Source organism: Microcaecilia unicolor, chromosome 10 (assembly GCF_901765095.1).
Source record: "Microcaecilia unicolor chromosome 10, aMicUni1.1, whole genome shotgun sequence".
NCBI classification, from domain to species: domain Eukaryota; kingdom Metazoa; phylum Chordata; class Amphibia; order Gymnophiona; family Siphonopidae; genus Microcaecilia; species Microcaecilia unicolor.
In genome coordinates, this window is record NC_044040.1 from 4,728,049 (window position 1) to 4,742,340 (window position 14,292).

Genomic DNA, 14,292 nt, shown 5'->3' on the forward strand with positions numbered 1-14,292 from the left:
TAGATCAGGGGTTTTCAACCTTGGCCCTCGCCAGGTTGGGGTTTTCAGGATTTGCCCAATGAATATGCCTAGATCAGGGGTTTTCAACCTTGGCCCTCGCCAGGTTGGGGTTTTCAGGATTTCCCCAATGAATATGCCTAGATCAGGGGTTTTAAACCTTGGCCCTCGCCAGGTTGGGGTTTTCAGGATTTCCCCAATGAATATGCCTAGATCAGGGGTTTTCAACCTTGGCCCTCGCCAGGTTGGGGTTTTCAGGATTTGCCCAATGAATATGCCTAGATCAGGGGTTTTCAACCTTGGCCCTCGCCAGGTTGGGGTTTTCAGGATTTCCCCAATGAATATGCCTAGATCAGGGGTTTTAAACCTTGGCCCTCGCCAGGTTGGGGTTTTCAGGATTTCCCCAATGAATATGCCTGAGATCTATTTGCATACAGTGGAAGCAGTGCATGCAAATAGATCTCGTGCATATTCATTGGGGAAGTCGTGAAAACCCGACACTCTTGCAGCCCTCAAGGACCAAGGTTGAACAGCCCTGGATTAGATGTATCATTGCTGCATTATGGAAAATTTATCTATGAGGGCATTGCATTAATGATATTTATTTATTTATTATATTTGTATCCCGCACTTTCCCACTAAAAGCAGGCTCAATGCGGCTTACATAGTAATAGTCCACTAGTAAGCTGGGCTCGTTAACATGTGTAGGGATAAAGTAGAACAAGCGTGAATTCCATAGAAGGTATGACTCATACACACTTAGAAAAGATGAGTTGCCTTTATTCCACTCAAGGTTCACCACCCAAGAAAAAGATCCAGGCGTCGTCTTGGACGATATGTTGAAATCTTCTGTTTACTGTTCGGTGACAACTGCAAAAAGGCCAACAATGTTGGGCATTATTATAAAAGGAATAGAAAATAAAACAAAGAATGTTATGATGCCTTTATCACTCCATGATGCAACTCACCTTGAGTACTGTGTGCCGTTCTGGTTGCTGTGGATTCTTTTGGATTCATATTAGGTGAATGAGATGTTTGCAGTAATTTATTACGATGTTCCTTTTTTGTTGCTGATACATCCTAGAAATGTCTAGTGTATCTTGTTTGTAATCCACATTGACTTATCGTTAAATAGCAGATACATATTATTAGTTTAGAACACAATATAACATATATAAGTTGTGCAGTGTTCCTCAGTTTCCATATTACACCCCACCTCATGGTGCAGTTCCTACCTATGGCCCCCTTAATCATGGTGCAAGACTTTCCAGCCTGAACTGAAATGAAGGGAGCCCCATATTCGAACAGGAACTACATGAGAGGTTGTTTATGCTTAGTCTCTGAGAGGAAACTGGAAAACAGTATCTCTGGTCATGAAACACACACGCTCCCTTGCCCCCTCTGCTCTGTTGACTTTGCATAAACCATTCTGCTCTTTTGGTTTATTGGTAATTGTATATGTCAGCTGTAAAGGTGGAGGCTGGAGGAAAGAGCAGTGCAGAAGTTTCCTGAGGAAAGTTTATATCCTGTCTGTCTCCCCTCTTCCCCCCCACCCCCAAAAGAAAAAAAAACAGGGTCTTGACAGCTGTCACATTCCATTTCCTGTTTGCTTTCCAGCATTTTCAAGGCTGTTCTTCATTTTGTGGTGTGTAGAGAAACATGACCTTTTATTAACTTTGATGCAAAGGTGAAAGTAGAGAGAGGTTTGTAGTTAGGCCTCTTCTCTAACAAGTCACCTCTTCTCTTCTTGTCTTTTTATTTCTTGCCCAAATTGTTTGGGCTTTAGTTTGCACACAGAGATACGGTGTGAAGCCCATTTCTGGCAGACAGTTTTCAGCAGATGGTTGGATTAGCAGATGTTCATTATTGATTTGATTGAAGAAGTTGAGTGTCAATCTGGGTGCTAGGACCACCCACACCTGGAAGAAAATGACAACTGTCGTGGTCCTAGTAAGCCCCCTAGCCTGCATGTAGGAGACGGAAGGGAAGAGAGAGGTATTAACGTACAAACATCTTTTTCAGAGATGGGGATGTGGGAGAACTAGAGAACATGAATTGAGTTTTCAGGATGGTAGACTTAAGAGCAACATCAGGAAATACTTTTTTCACGGAGAGGGTGGTGGATGCCTGGAATAGTCTCCTGGTGGAGGTGGTGGAGACAAAAAGAGTGATGAAATTCAAAAATGTGTGGGATAAACAGAGGATCCTTCTATAGAAAGATGATGAAATGAAAACAGAACTTAAGTGATCTCATGGCTCATGTATTTTGATAGGCAGAAGTGGTGCTTAGGCAGCTACTTCAGTAGTTAGGAAGTAGGGCCAGTGCCAGGCAGACTTCTACAGTCTGCCTTGAAAATGGCAGAGACAGGTCAGGATCCCTACCCATCTTCAAATCATTGCTCAAAGCCCACCTCTTCAATGTCACCTTCGGCACCTAATCACTACACCTCTTCTCAGGAAATCTTAACTACCCCAACTTGACATTTCGTCCTTTAGATTGTAAGCTCTTCTGAGCAGGGACTGCCCTTGTTAATTTGTACAGCGCTGCGTAACCCTAGTAGCACTCTAGAAATGTTAAGTAGTAGTAGATCAAGTATGTGCATTTATTTTATATCACATGCTATGAGTGTGGGTGTTGTGTATCTCTGTGGAGGAAGGGAAGACATCTTAAGGTTGAGATACAGAGTAAAATGTTTTTCATTAGCAATATGGATGGATTGTTGGTTTAATCGTTACCATAATGAACATGGTGATGCTGAGGCTGTAATAATAAAACCAGACTATTGGCATGGCAGTGTGATATTGCAGCATTGTATATGTGCCTATATGTGATAGGTATGGAACTACCCTGGTTGTGATGCTAGTGTCAAGTGATGAGTGTAACCTGCACAGAGGAGTGGGTGTGGCTCTGGCCATCTTGTTGGGCAGACTGGGTGAACTGTTCAGTTCTTTATCTGCCATCATTTACAGTGTTACTGTGTGAAAGAAAAACAAAACTGAGTGAAAAAACACAGAAAGGAACATGAAATGAAAAGAGATGCATGATGGGGGGTGGGGCAAGTACATACCAAAAAAAAGAAGCATTTTTCAGAGCTTAGTGTACTCTTTATGGAATTAGAATGAAGCAGGTGAATCCCCTTCCCCAGTGGCGTAGTTACAGGTGGGCACAGGCCCACCCAATCTTGGCTCAGGCCCACCCAGCTGCAGCACCACACTGCTCACTTCCCCCCTCTTCTCTGTGGCATCCTGGCATCTGCACTTCGGTCTCTGAACCCTTTCCCTCCCCAGTGTCAGTACAGGTGTTCTCAGCACCTGTAGCGATTTATTCTCGCTGCTTGTGCTGGTTCCACAGGCTTCCATTTGCCGTGTTCTGCCAGACAGGAAACAGGCAATGACATCAGCAAGGGCGGGACATGGCAGATGGAAGCCTGCGGGGCTGGCGCAAGCAGTGAGAATGAATCGCTGCAGGCACCGAGTACGCCTGTACTGACATTGGGGAGGGACAGAGTTCAGAAACAGGAGCGCAGATGCCAGGACGCCACAGAGCAGAGAGAGAAGATGTGGGGTAGATGAAAAAAAAAAAAAAGCTCTTATGTTCTTAAAGAAATATCTCCGGGAAGATATTAGTGGTGTGTGGTTGGAGGGGGAGGGGGCATATGCGCGTGGAAGGGCCCATCCAATTTACCTCTGGGCCCATCCAAAATACTGAGTCTGGTTATGCCTCTGCCCTCCCCTCACTATCCCCGACTTCCAGATGCGCAGAGGCTGCGGTCCATATGTGTGGAGGTTATTTTGCACAGAGGTAAAATAAGGTCATTCATTATTTAAATGATTATATTATGGCTTGAATACTGTGAATACTCTGACCATCCCCAGCAGCCCTCACTGGTTCACGTTCAAACAGTCAAACTTGATTTTTCGTCTTTGGCCAACCAGGTGATGGAGTTTTGGCTGCAGTTTTGGTTTCTTCTGAAAGCTCGACAGTTTTGGTGGCAGTTTGATTTTGGCCGAAACTGAAAAAAGCGGTTTTGGGTGGCCTCTAGTCCTCGCAGTAAGGGCTGTTTAATAAAGGGTACTCAACCTGGAGCCCCCTTATAGAATAGCTGTTAACATGGGTTTTTCCCAACGCCTAAATTTCAACACCGTTCACTGAATTTGGCCATATAAGCTTAGTAAATAGGCCTCATGGACAGTAATAGGACTTGTGTTAAATGACGTGTTAAATCACATTAATGTGTGTTAGCATGTTAACACATTTATAAATGGGCCCTAAATTTTAAGGAATGTACGTACTGGACAGAATTGTTTTCTCAGTAGGGAATTAACCAGAATTTTTTTAAAAAATGCAATAATTTTTGTGTTGCCTTACAGAGAGAAGCTTCTTTAAAGCACAACATAATACTTATCTTCCAGGAAGAGAGGGTATTGAGAGAGGCAAGCTGTTACCGAGTGGTGGGCGTGTTTTTCAGAGTCTGCCTTATTAGTTGAGCAACTTTTTTTGTTTAAATAAAAAGGCAACTGTTCAGGCAGTTAAACCAGGGCGGAATGAAGCAATTACCTTACATAGTATTGTGAAAGGTTTTGCTTTCCTCATCCATCTTCAGAATGCCAGTTCTGTGCGCCATGCAGAGAGCCAAAGTAGCTGAAGGTGTGTCCAGCTGGTAAGGCTACTGAGCAGTGAACGGTTGGAAAGGTCAGAAAGGTTTTGGTATAGGGTAAGTGGTTTCTTATAGAATGGTGGTAATTGTTTTAATCCTCTTTAGATATATGAAAACAACTGTCATGAAATAGTCTGCAGGTTTTGGAACAGAAGATTCTGATGCTCTAATGTATAAAGGTCTTGTCCTGTAGTCAAGGAATCTTTTCTAGGTGGTGCACACTCATTCTGCTAATTTTTTTTTCCCCCACTCCAGTTCCCTTCTTGCTTACTTAGAAAAAACTTCAGACCATACTAGGTAGCAGATATGGGCAGCACTGCCCTTCTTGTGAAGAGGAGATCAAAGGTTTGAAAGACATGTGTATAATTCCAGGAGCAAAGCTTATCAGAGTAAACTGGGAAAAGACAGGTGTGAGGAAACTGCCCTGCATTGTAGCAGGTCGCATCCTGCTTGATATTTTTTACTGTCATTTTTTTCAGTGTTCCCCTTATAAATTATGAATATAATTTTGCCTTTTCTGGTACTTGTGAGATTACAGTGAATTTGCTTAGCAGAGGTGCATCTGTTTAACAGAGTATGTTAATAGCAGATAAAGACTAGGGGACACTCAATGACATTTCATGGAAATACTTTAAAAACAAATAGGAGGAAATATGTTTTTACTCATCGAATAGTTAAGCTCTGGAACTCATTGCCAGAGGATGTGGTAACAACTGTTAGTGTATCTGGATTTAAAAAAAGGTTTAGACAAGTTCCTGGAGGAAAAGTCCATAGTCTATTATTGAGATGGACTTGGGGGAAACCACTGCTTGCCCTGGGATTGGTAGCTTGGAATGTTGCTACTATTTAGGATTCTGCCAGGTATTTGTGACCTGAATTGGCCACTGTTGGAAGGTGGCTAGATGGACCATCGGTCTGACCTAGAATGTCTATTCGTATGTTTTTATGTAAAGCAATGTGATACAGTGTCCTTAGAAGTGATATTGTGTACAGTATTGTAGGTGTACACGCTTGTGCATGTTTTTTTCAGTGGAGAACAGTGCTAGAGTCCTAGACACATTGGGGGAAATTCTATAAATGGTGCTCAAAACTGGGCACTGAAAAGACAGGTACTAAGCGCTGATCTGTAAACAACAACACACCCTTTATAGAATATAGTATATAGCGCCGATTTCCATGTCTAACTTTAGGCACTGGACTTACGTCTGTTGAAACCTATTGTAAATGCTGGTGCCCAGGTTAGGCGTGCTGAGGCAGTATTCTGTAACTACACCTGCAACTTTTCAGAACGCCCTGACACACATGGCCGTATCCCCTTTTGAGTTACACACTAGTAGAGTTAAGCCATGCTTTATAGCATAATGCACAGCCAGATGCGCGTGCACAAATTTTAATGAGTGCAAATTCACATCAATTGGTTATTAGCACCCAATTATTTGTAGTTAAGGGCTCGCTATTCAATTAATTTGCTTGCGTATCTCAGATGCACGCAAAGATTTGGGCACCATGTATATATATATAGAATCTTGGTAGATATATATGACCCATCCACACTGTGTGTTTAAATGTTTTCCTCACTTCTATCTGATTTTGGAGGCGCAAAAAGTTGAAGACCCCCCATTTCTAGCAGCATTTGTGGGAGAGAACAGCAAGATCAGCAGATGAGAGATTTTTTTTTCTCTGTTATATTCATCAATGTGAACAAGATTTTAATGGATATATTCATTAGAAATTTGTAAGTTATTCAGCAATGCTGTGCCATAATGTGTAGTAACCGTCTGGACAGCATGTGCCGCAAAACTTCTTCAGCTTCATTTTATGAGGTGCTTAATGTTGCCTTCATGGAACCAGATTGCAACTCTGTTTTTGGATTTTAGATATAGTTCTGAGCTCAAAGTGAGTTACATTCAGGGCACATAATTTTTTTTGAGGGAGGAAGACACATTTTTAGATTTAGATTTTTGTTTAAGGCCCGTATATGGTGTAAAATTAACAGCGGTTTGTGTTATGATTCTGATCAATTGAATTGATTATTTAATGACTTGACCGTACTCTGGAAATTAGAATATCTATTTAGAGAAAAGCTAAACAGGTTAGGCTGTTATGTTGGAGAGAAGATGAGTTGTATAGACTAAGTTAATAGGGGCAGTTATTTAATCTTTTAAATAGCACTTGGACTAGGAGATGTTCCAAGAAACTAATTGATAGTGGATTTAAAACTCATTTATTTGTTTGTTGTCCCTCTTAAACTGACTAAGCAGGGCAAAGCGGTTTACAAGCCAAATCACACGGAAAAAAAGGAACTATAAATTGGTGAAATAGCAAACAGTATGCAATTATACCAACACAAGAGGACAAACCAGGTTCAGGGAACATGACCAGATCAACCCAAAGACCAGCCTGATTCATCATGTGCTGTAGGCCTGATGGAAAAGCCAGGATTTGACTGCCAGCTTAAAACATTTTAAGGATAATTCTCCATGGATCATAAGAGGTAGGGAATCCATAAGGCCGGAGCCATATAATAAAATTCAGAATGCTACTCTCTAGCTGGGCCACTTGAAGGTCCAGGTAGAATCATACAATGATTGATGGTGTAGAGAGAATGATGATGCAAGATAAATAAGAGGGAACATCCATTTGAAAGGCCCTAAAGGCTAATAATAGAACATTAAAACTTACTCTATAGTTGACAGAGAGCCAGTGGTGTTGCTTCAAAACAGAGGTAACATGGTCCATCTTACGTAAGTTAGAGGAGACGAATAGCTGTGTTTTGAACCCTTTGTAATTTTTTAAGAATTGATTTAGTGGCTTCCATGTAGATGATATTAGAGTAGTCAATCCTAATAGTCAGTCCTCTTGATAACCAGAAATAGAATTGAATGAATGAAATGTCTCATGATCAGAGAGAGAACAGATGGACCTCCATTTTTGCAATATGAAAAAGCTAGATTTACAAACAGAAGAAACATGTGGAGCAAATGAGAGCTGAGAATCAAAAATAACCCCAAGAAACTGTTTTTTCTTTCAACTTACAGCTAAGACCTGGAGTTTATTCCTGGAAGATTTGATCAAAGCTGAAGGCAGAGCTGGGCTTAAAAGGGAAAGGGATTTTGGATTTAGTTCACATCCTCTTCAGTTGCAGCTCAAGGCATGTTATATTCAGGCACCTTCCCCCCTGAGGGTTTCGAGTCTAAGGGGCCCTTTTACTAAGGCGTGTAGGCGCCTATGAGCGTCCAATGCGCGTCAGATTAGAACTATTGCCCGGCTACTGCGTGTCCCGGGTGGTAATTCTATTTTTGACGCATGTACCAAATGCGCAGCAGAAAATATTTTCTATTTTATACCGCATGACGCTACTGGGCAGTAATTGGAAGTTAACGCGCGCTGACAATTACTGCCTGGTTAACGCGGGAGACCTTACTGCTAAGTCAATGGATTGCGGTAAGGTCTGAGGCCCAAAATGGACATGCGCTCCTTTTAATTTTGCCGCATGTCCATTTTCAGCCACAAAAAAAGGCCTTTTTTGCAGGCGCGCTGAAAAATGGACATATGCACCTACACCAGCGCAGGCCATTTTTCGGTGCACCTTCCTAAAAGGACCCCTAAGTTTGCACCTGAAGCAGTAAAGGGTTTAGTGACATCCAAAGTCACAAGGAATGTTGTCAGTAGGATTTGAACCCTGGTTTCTTTGGTTCTCAGCCCACTGTGCTAACCATGAGGCTGCTGCTCAAGTCTGTGACTGTTAGCAAAGCAGGAACATGGATTCTCATATTTACTGCATCTAGAACTAAACAGCAGGGAAGACGTCTTTCAAGCATTTTCAAGTCATTTGGATTAGCCACTGATACAGGGGACTGGGTTAAATGGACTGCTGGTCTGACCCAAGATGGAGCTTAGCTGCTGTGTCAAACTGGTTGCCTACTCACCATCTACTAGTCAACCTATCTAAAACGGTAGGCTGTCGACTAACTGGTTCCTTTCTACAGCCGGCGTTAGTTCCCTCCCTTTGTGGAGCTCCCATTGCTCTGATAGATCCATTTCAAGAACTTAGGAGTCATTAGATCAGCATCATACGGTTGACCATCAGGTTAGTTCACTGATGAGGACTTCTTTCTTGGCTCTGAGATGGTTCTGCTTGGTCAGATACCATTTGGATATTCCCTCTCAGCTGACCATTGTATGCTCTAAATGTATCAATGGTATCAATCTTTCTTCGCTTAAGCGCTTACAGATAGTCCAGAATACAGCCATACATCTTCTCTGTCATGGTACAGCTCTTCTTTGCCACCACTGGCTCCTTATGACTTTTAGCATATCTTTTAAAATCCTTGTTGTGGCACATAAGGCGTTATACGCAGGCCTGCATGCCCATTGAAGGCCATACATGAACATGTCCTTATTATCCCTACAGTTTCCAGGGCCTGATTGGACTCTACTCATCAACGGATCCTCTCTGTGGTGTTCCTTTCCATTTCCCGTTTATCTTCGTTGTAAACAGCTTTGTTGGGTTACCTAAAAGCCAAGTGTATTAAACCTAATAAACATAGTGCCTGAGAAGAAAGAGGACATTGCTCTGCTACCTGCTGATCTTTCTGGCATCAATAGGGCTTGGGGGGTCAGAGGGCTCATTGAGCTGCCGACTGCTCTTCCCTGCTTCACTCTGAAAACTGCCATTTTGTTTTCTTTAATTTTAGTATGTTCTCTGGCTGATTTAGAAGCATTTCTTTTAAATATCCTCATTTATAAAACTGCTGATGTGAAGGGCTATGCACCAAAGCTAGCCAGAGAAATGCCTTAATGTTGCGTTTGGAGCTAGAAGCAGTTAATGTTCTCAACACATGTGTTTGTATACTTACAGAGCCGTGGGTTTCAGATTTATTTTGAGCACTTCTGAAGACCACTTGAAATAAAATGTTGTAGCTCTAGCCTGTTATTTGCAGGCTAATTGTGTGCCTGCTTGTCCTTTTAAGGAGCATGATGAGAGTACCTCGCCTGCTCCACCTTAAATTTGGTGAAAACCCAACAAACCTTGCAGAGTTCTTTACATACATCAATAAGGCGTGCTTGGTAATCAGCTACAAAAATTAATCTTATACTGTCATGTGATGTTTCATTTGTTTAGATCACGGCAGTACATTTTTGAAACGTTTGGATAATACTCAAAGCAGTTACCCAGGTGTATAATTCTGTTCAGGAGTGTGGTAGCCGTGTTAGTCCACTCTTAAGGTTATCAATAGAAATCAAACAAAATAAAACATGGAAAAGAAAATAAGATGATACCTTTTTTTATTGGACATAACTTAATACATTTCTTGATTAGCTTTCGAAGGTTGCCCTTCTTCGTCAGATCGGAAATAAGCAAATGTGCTAACTGACAGTGTATATAAGTGAAAACATTCAAGCATTACTATGACAGTCTGACAGGGTGGGAGGATGGGGGTGGGTCGGAGGTATGCATGGGGACATCAAAGCATATCATTGATATTCTAACAGGATGGGTGTGGATAGGTGAGGGGTGGGGTGATCAATAGAGAAATACAGCTTTATGGTTTATAATGGGTTAGGAACCCCAGATCCTTGTTAAGTCCTTCCTTTCGAAGGGCAACCTTCGAAAGCTAATCAAGAAATGTATTAAGTTATGTCCAATAAAAAAAGGTATCATCTTATTTTCTTTTCCATGTTTTATTTTGTTTGATTTCTATTGATAATTCTGTTCAAAAACTGTTCTCCGCTGCGTAGCTAAAATAAGCTCAGGCTCTTGCAATTATATTTAAAAGGAGGCATTCTCGGAGAAGAAACCTGAGATTTTCAAAAGTACAGGTGCTACTTTGCCTCCTTTACAAATAACAAGTGGAAAGAACATGGACTCTTACTGTAGACACTTTGCAGCTGCCGACTCCCAAAGGCAGACGACGTGGGTGGTTTCCTTTTGTACACAGGCTAAAAATTAGAAACATGGGATATTGAAAATAGTTGTCTTAGTATTTAAGTATGGTTTCTTTGTGTCTCTCTAAAATATAGTAGTTATAATTTATGACTGTACCAACAGTGTGGGCAGCCCTGTATGAGATCAGTCTCATGGTTACAAAACTGTTGCACAAGTTATAATTCTGATGCAGTGGGAGGTTAAGTGACCAGCCTGGAGTTGCATAGTAGGAGGTAGCTCAGCAAAGTAAACCTGGATCTCCAGGTCTCAAATCCCATGCTCTGGCTGATAAACACAGAGAAGCCCTAAGTGACAAGAAGCTGACAAGGGGAAAAAGTTAAACACAATATCGTTCAGTAAATTTTACTGTTTTGAAAATAATAAAAAAGTGAATGTGGCAGGTGCTAAAGTGTGGATACCCTTCCAATTGATTTATTAGTACTTTTTAAAAACGTTGTTAAGAAGGACCAAAAAGTTTAGTGACTTTTCAGGCCTTCAGTTAGGTGAATTAATTTTATAGTTCAATAAATACTCTTATCCTTCTAGACTCTTTATGATTGTTCTGTCTATTTTCTACATATGTGAGTTTCTCTAGATGTCTGAGGGTTTTTTCCCCCCCCTAAACACTCTATAGTGCCCGTCTGACATCAACAGTGCCTTGTGTCCTCTCCCTTCACTCATGTGATGTAGTTAAGTCCCAGCAGTTAACAATCGGTACCATTTCACAAGGGACTGGTACGTTGAGCTCCTTTAATATTTTTTAAACTTTTTTGCTTTAAGTGTTTCGGTTTGTTATCAGATGGTCAGTTCACTGTTATTTGGTTTATTAAATACATAGTGATAGCTGTGCTCTCTAGCATTACTTATGTATTTGGTGTTCTCTGTTCCCTATTACAGCTAAAATACTTACCATATTTTTCAGACTATAAGACGCACCGGACCATAAGACTCACCTAGGTTTTAGAGGAGGGAAATAGGAAAAAAAAAATTTTCCTTTTTCCCTCCTCTAAAACCTAGGTGCTCCGGTGCATCTTGTCCGAGTTCGGGATCGCCCTCCCCCCGGCTCTGTCACCATTTCTCCCTACTCACGTCACGCGATCTTCCCTGGTGGTCTAGTGACGTCGGGGCAGGAAAGAGCCCCCTCTTTCCTGCCCAGCGCGCTGCTCTCCGTCCTCGTGTATGCTGCCTGACGGTCTCGGCGAGATTCAAAATGGCCGCCGAGAATTGAAGTCTCGGCGGCCATTTTGAATCTTGCCGAGACAGTCAGGCAGCATACACGAGGACGGAGAGCAGCGCGCTGGGCAGGAAAGAGGGGGCTCTTTCCTGCCCCGACGTCACTAGACCACCAGGGAAGATCGCGTGACGTGAGGAGGGAGAAGTGGTGATAGGGCCGGGGGGAGGGTGATCCCGAACTCGGGGGGAGGGCGGGAGAGAGGGAAATCGCTACCATCGGACTATAAGACACACCCCCCATTTTCCTCCCAAATTTTGGGGGAAAAAAGTGCGTCTTATAGTCCGAAAAATACGGTAAGTGTTTATGAACATCCTTTCGAGGTACTTTGTTTCTTGTTATAACACTTTTGCTTAATCTTTGTCTATTAAGATTAAATATATGATGAATTTACTATAAACTGTAGTAACTCAACTAATTATATTGATCGTACATTACTGTGTAAGTTAATTACAGTTTCTTTGGGTGGTTTTTATATTATAATTTTTTTCTCTTCTGATATGACAAATAGTTATATTTTCTATTTGTTTTATTTTTCATCTTTCTTATTTTATATTTGTTATATTTTTTAGTTTATTTAATTCATTGTATGTTATGTTAATTATTTTTTAGATTCCTGATACAAGCCAGGTAGCCAAAACACAGCCCGTGTTGAGTCTTGGATTCTAATAAACATTTGAATTTTAAGAGCATTGTTTACTCATTCTTTGAGTCCCCTTCGCTGTGTGTGTGTGTGTCTGCCTTAGGACTGCGGAGGTCTGTTCTTTGTGTTTCTTCTGACCATTGAAATGGAAACATGTTGTGATACAGCCTGTATTGAAATATTCCTCTCTAGATCCATCAGTGGTTGAATCTTTTTTTTTTCCATTTAAAATAACAGAAAAAGTGGGTATGAACCAATAAGGAGTGGAGGAGTGGCCTAGTGGTTAGGGTAGTGGACTCTGGTCCTGGGGAACTGAGTTCAATTCCCACTTCAGGCACAGGCAGCTCCTTGTGACTCTGGCAAGTCACTTAACCCTCCATTGCCCCAGGTACAAATAAGTACCTGTATATGTAAGCCGCATTGAGCCTGCCATGAGTGGGAAAGTACATAAGTACATAAGTACATAAGTAGTGCCATACTGGGAAAGACCAAAGGTCCATCTAGCCCAGCATCCTGTCACCGACAGTGGCCAATCCAGGTCAAGGGCACCTGGCACGCTCCCCAAATGTAACAAAAAAAAAAAACTTAATACATTTGTGTTACCCAAAAAGCTGTTGCATCCATGACAGTCTGTTTTCTATGTGGGGTACAGAATGGAGATAGGTAAATTCTGTTATCTATTCAGGACATACTGTGTTGATTATCGTTAGATCTTGCGTTGGAGAATTTGTACTGTTGGTATAGGAGGGGTAGTATTAGCATGGTTCCAGGCGTTTTTTACGGGGTTAAAAATAGATCTAAGATACCTCCTCTGAGTTGTGGGCTGCCCCAGGGATCTGCTGTATTGCCTATTCTTTTTAATATCTTTTTAAACCCTTCACTGACCATTATTCAAGATGAAGGCATTAGTACCTGTATATATGCTGATACCCTAGCAATCAATAAAATGTTATCTCCACTCACTCTGACCTTATCTTGTTGTAGGACTGTTTTGAATTAATGTCAAAGCGGCTTGTGGATAAACATTTGGTAATTAATGTAGCAAAAATTATTTCATGTTGGATTAGAGAAAATACCGCTCTTCCAGATTTGATAACCACTTTTTGTGGAGAGTTGGTAGTAGTTGATTGTTTTAGGTACCTGGGAGTAGTAGTTGATTACCAATTGAATTTCTCACAACAGATTTCGAATGTAGCAAGGAAAGGGATTCATTGTTTTACGGAAGTTGTGCTTCTGATAGCTTTATTGGAAGAGGACACAGGCTTGTATGTACCAGGGCAGACATACAAAGCAAGATATTCTGTGCTGCTCATTAGGGTCATCAGATCATGATAGAACAAAGGGCTCCTAAATAAACTTCCTGAATGTACTTCATTACTACAGTTGTTACGTAGGTAGAGAGACTTTGTAGTATGCAAACTAGTTCTACCACTATCACCAAAATCCTCCCATGTGACATTGCTTCTTGTGTTAACTTTCCTTTATCTTGTCTCCGTTTGTCCTGTTTTGGAGAAACCTACCATTTTTCTGAGCTCTGGTCTCTGTGTTGTGCAATAATGAGGTCAGCCATTAATTTAGGGAGTTCCAGTGGCTTCCGTTCTCCAAAAGAATGCAATTTTTAGATTGTAATGTATTTCAGTGAACAGATATACCAGTAAGTATCCAGAGATGTACTATTACTACTTATTTCTGTAGAGCTACTAGGTATGATTGTTTAGGGTCTGATTTGTGTAGGTTTCTGTTAGAGAATGACACGGGGACAAAGTTTGTCCCCTGTCCCCATGGGTTCTGTCCCCTGTCCCCATGGGTTCTGTCCCCGTCCCGTCCCCGCAAG

The 14,292-nt window shown here is 41.5% G+C and overlaps 1 protein-coding gene across 4 annotated transcripts in view; it reads left to right on the plus strand.

Annotated features, from left to right (window-relative positions):
- FAM107B (family with sequence similarity 107 member B) overlaps window positions 1-14,292 on the plus strand; it is a 111,192-nt gene that overhangs the window by 68,489 nt on the left and 28,411 nt on the right. The window contains exon 1 of one of the 4 annotated variants that reach the window (XM_030216152.1): window positions 4,551-4,712. The exons of the other annotated variants lie outside the window; for them this stretch is intronic. The gene's annotated coding sequence lies outside the window, so the exon portion shown is untranslated. Of the gene's footprint in view, window positions 1-4,550; window positions 4,713-14,292 lie in introns of those variants that run through there. 4 annotated transcript variants of the gene reach the window in all.